This window comes from Lathyrus oleraceus, chromosome 2 (assembly GCF_024323335.1).
Source record: "Lathyrus oleraceus cultivar Zhongwan6 chromosome 2, CAAS_Psat_ZW6_1.0, whole genome shotgun sequence".
Lineage (NCBI taxonomy): Eukaryota > Viridiplantae > Streptophyta > Magnoliopsida > Fabales > Fabaceae > Lathyrus > Lathyrus oleraceus.
In genome coordinates this window covers 454,856,983-454,861,668 of record NC_066580.1, presented here as the reverse complement: position 1 = coordinate 454,861,668, position 4,686 = coordinate 454,856,983, and the positions used below count along the sequence as shown (strand labels likewise).

At 38.5% G+C, this 4,686-nt stretch overlaps 1 pseudogene; it reads right to left on the bottom strand.

Moving 5' to 3' along the window:
- Nucleotides 1-1,122: 1,122 nt before the first annotated feature.
- LOC127123698 (leucine-rich repeat receptor-like protein kinase TDR) lies at nt 1,123-3,097 on the bottom strand (annotated as a pseudogene).
- Nucleotides 3,098-4,686: the final 1,589 nt, after the last annotated feature.

The following is a 4,686-nucleotide window of genomic DNA, read 5'->3' as shown; positions in this document are numbered from 1 at the left end:
TTCTGGTGATATATGTGAATCAATCAGTGGGAGATATCAGATAGGGAAGAGAGCTGAGAAGTTTGGAGAGTTGCACAATGTTGTTAACAAGGCAAGAAAAGAGCTCACTAATGTCTATAGGAGTTTTAAGCAAAAGAATGAGATTGAATTCTCTGAATGTTCACCGGAGGGACATTATTTTGAATTGGAGACTGAAATATTGGATTCCAAAACACTGGTGGATATCTTTAATCAGATTAATCATTTCAGAAGGCACTCTTCATTTATAGGAGATCACTTTCTTTCTCAGAATGAACACGCTCTTCTAGGATTGAGCATGGCTTATTTACTATGTTCCGGTAGAGAGAGTTGTTTTCAATTTGTTAATAGTGGGGGAATGCAGCAGATTGAAACGTTTTTTTTTAAGGACGGCCAAGATTCTACTACTATTACGCTTCTGCTTCCTGGTGTTGTAGAGCGGGCTACTAGATATACCGTTGGATGTGAAGCTTTTTTAGGATGGTGGCCCCGGGAAGATGAAAGCATCCCCTCTTGTTTTAGTGAAGGTTATTGCCATTTGTTGGAGTTGATACTGTCAAAACCTCGACATGATGTTGCCTCCCTTGCAACCTATTTGCTTCATCGCTTAATATTTTATGGATTTGCTTCAAGATATGAGTTTGCAGTTTTGTCTGTGCTGGGAAGCACCAGTACTTTTGGCAGGGTAACAAACGTTACTTTGAATATGCTTAGTTCTGCTAAAGTTCCATTGCCTAGGAATCTCCCAAACAGGGTGCTGATACTGCACATGAATAGTATAACAGCTCATGCCATGGTTCACGCTTGTTGGCCGGTCCTTACGCTTTGGTTGCAGAAAAAGAAAATTGCAGAATGGTTCAAAGGTTATGACTTTTAAGTGGTTAAAGCAAACAAGTCAATCAAAACCGAATCACAATGAAAACCTGGATGTTTCTGAATTGGTCAAAGGATTCTAACCATAAGCCTATCAAAAAATGAAATGACTTGTATATAATTATGACAGAATTGTATAAAGCTGTTGTTTTACATGATGATGAAAGCAAAGCCGGCAAACTATTTTCTAATCACAACGTGGAACCTCCTCCAAATGTTATTCCCTGCATCTCAAAGCCATGCCAATTCTGCATTTCTTCTAGCAGCCGCAGCCCAAAGTTCAGGCTGAAGTATTTCTGCTACAATGCTACCTGAAACAGGTGAAGAAACTCAAGTTTTAACTTATGAAAGCAAGCTTGCAATGTACGCCAAAAGCTATTGAAACTTGGTCCAACCATAAGTGTTTCGAGCCATGGAAACAAACCGAGTCCAGGCTAATGCTAGCATAAGGCAACAGAACTGGAAACACGCGTTGATACATTAGGGACTCACGCCATTGAAGCAAGTCAAAACTCAGATCAATACTAATCTTGTAAAACAGTCTGTTCATTAGTCGGCGCACCGTGAAACCAAACCTGCATCATTTCCAACATAGAATGTTTTTCAAGTGATTCATATTCAAAACATGTCAAAGAGGTTTATTATCAGATAGGTAACGTATTCAAAGCTTTGGATTTATCTTCTTTGAAGTTTATAGTGAATGGTGCACTTTAAAAGAGGAAACATGGAGCTATAACTGTCAGTCAAAAACTCAATTTCCTCGTTTGTCACCAATGTGCATGTATTTTATCACATTATCAAAGTTTACTTATATTCTAAAGTACACTTCCTAACTCTAGAGGAACTTAATGCAAACTTCTTAACTATTATTCTGAATATTCCACCTGCTTTTCCCATTTCAAATTCTTAAGAAGTGGAGCATCATCATAGATATCAACAATTTTCTCCGCATTGGCTTACGGATCTCTGCAACCGATCAATATCTTCAAGACTTCCTTCATTGATGGTCTACTAGCTGGAAGTGTTGAAGTGCACATAATCCCAAATTTGAAGATGTTGATCATTTCAATCAAGTTACTTGGTTTCACAGCATCTTCGTCCAGAAGCTCTTCTATATCGGTTCCTATCTAAATATGGTGCCACACCTATTCTGCAAGCGACGAGTATTCGTCTCCAGGATTAACTTCTTTTTCAGTTTTCAGTTCCAATAGAACTGCTCCAAAGCTGTAAACATCTATCTTCTCATTGACTCTAATTGATTGAGCATATTCTGCAATTCATGCACGAAATAAACATTGAGATCTAATAACTTAAGATAGTCGAATTTTATGAGAAAACGGGAATTTGAAAATGTTTTTTTACTTGGAGCAATATATCCAAATGTGCCAGCCACAACTGACATGGTGGCAAGTTCTTCTGGCTTGATCAATATCCTGGCAAGACCGAAATCACCAACTTTTGCGTTGAATTGTGAATCCAAAAGAATGTTACTTGTTTTCACATCTCAGTGAACAATAGGCGGCGAGCAATCGTTATACAAGTAGCATAAACCTTGTGCAGCTCCAATGGCTATATGCAATCTCTTCGGCCAATCAATGATGTCATGATGAACCGTACTGGACGCAACCGATGTCCTATTCTTTTTGTAGCCACCTATCAAGACTCTGATGTTCATGATACTCATATGCAAGTAGTAGCAAATCATCACTTGAGATACAACACATCAACTTCACAATGTTGTTATGCCGAATTTTGCTTAGTATTTCAACTTCTGCAAGAAATGAATCTACAAGCTTCTGGTCTAACTTTCTGCTATTCCCCCTTATTGTTTTCACTGCAACATAACCTAAATCGTCATCAAGAGCAACGCAATACACAGAGCCAATGCCACAACATTTTGCCTCCGAACGAATCGCACCAAAGCCCTGCGAAAAGAGACGGTTTACCCCAAGTCAACAACAAGACACAAATCAGTATAATCCGTTAAAACACATATTCAAATCTGTTTTCAAAGGGTTTACTTATTTACCAACAGCAAATGGATTTGGATGAGAAGAAGCAGGGGACCACAAGGTTAGAAGCGGACAAAATCCCAAGGCATTTTCTCGTACAGACTCACTCCACCACTCACAAAGGGGTCTTTGAAAAGGAATCCTTCTCTAACGGATAATGCCAGCTCAGGATGGTACGGAATGCAGGACCACATATCATCAGATAAAAGAGAGAAGCATGAGCATTCGAAGGAGGAAAAAACCCTAGAAAATTTAAAACGAGACAGAGTGAAAAGAACCTGGAGGCGGCGCTCTGTGGAGAGAACCCTAGAGCTTCATCTCGCCGGCGTTTGGACGAAGCTTTTTCCTAAAGCGGAGTACGCGAGCGAGTACGTGAAGAAGGAATCGACGAGGGAGAGCCTTTGAAGAAAAACGATCCAACATCCGCTGGTGATGTCTTTGTGAAGAGGTAAGCGTAGGTTCATTCCGGCTTGATTTTTCCTTTCTCTTGGATTTCTGCTTCATCCTCATCCTTCTTTGTGGTTTATGTTTGGTTTTCTTCCTTCTTTGCATTTCACTCGTGGTATTATTTGTTCTCGCGTTGACCAACTTTTGTTTTCAAAGGAAGAGTTTTTCCTTAGTTCTGATAGTTTGTCTTCCCTTTAAACAAAAGAAGAGACAAATAATATTATTGTATTTTAATTTATGTTTAATACATTTAAAGACATGTCTCCTTGTATTAAAGTTTTGGACTTTTCATTTCGGTGGCTCTTCATTAAAAGTGCCAGCTAGCCATTAATGGCAGCCGTGTCCCCTTGATAACCACCCAACGGCCATGCGGCTATGGTTTTGGTTTGGTATTCCCATTACTTCCTCATTTTTGGGCCAGGCCGGAGCGGTTCACCTTTGACCCGAACCCAGACAGTCTAAGAGGCTATTGGGTGTTCATTCGGCCCAGGTGTTTGTGGCCCTGCTGACTTTCATTTTTTTTTCTATTTTTATTTCATTTGGTTCTTTGGTCATATGTTTGGGTCGTTGTTAGGCTAACAAGTGACCATCAGTGGCCGGGTGGAGGGGAAGTAATCTCACCTCCCTTTGAGTGGTGGGTTTGATACCTGTGTGTGGTATTTTGGTTTTTTGCAACATTTTAATTTCTTTTATGTTATTCTTTTTAATCCTCCCATGTTTATTTTAACCTAATTTCTCCCATACTCATTTTTTAATGTTTACCCCTTTTATTTATTTTAATTGTTAAACCTCGATTTTAATTTATGGATTCAACAATTTCCACGTTGTTTATCTATGATTCTTTTCATCGATATATTGATAGTATTTCGCCGCATTTTGATTAATCGCATATGACATTTCGATTGTTGTCAACATGTGCAAACCGACTTTGAGCATATTATTTAGGTTTTTTGTGTCCCTCAATTTCCATCCGTGCAAATCCCGATTTTATCTTTTTTCGATTTAATTTTTAAGTGTGTTGTAAATATAACTTGTTGTGTTATTTTCTTCACATGGCTTACTCTTGGGCCTTCTTACAATGAGACAGTTCTCTTGCACTTACACTCATACATTGCATTATTTGTTGTTTGGGCCCGATTTAATTATTCCAGTACTTTGAATCCCCATTTGACAAAATGTACCCCACTCCCCCGATGTGTAATAATTTTACTACTTTTCATTTCTTTATTCGCTTGACTGTTTAGTTAGCTACTAACACAAGAATAAAATCAACAATTTCCAAAAATATCAAAAAAAATAAGACTCGATCCAACGTCGAGTATTTTCTCAATAAACA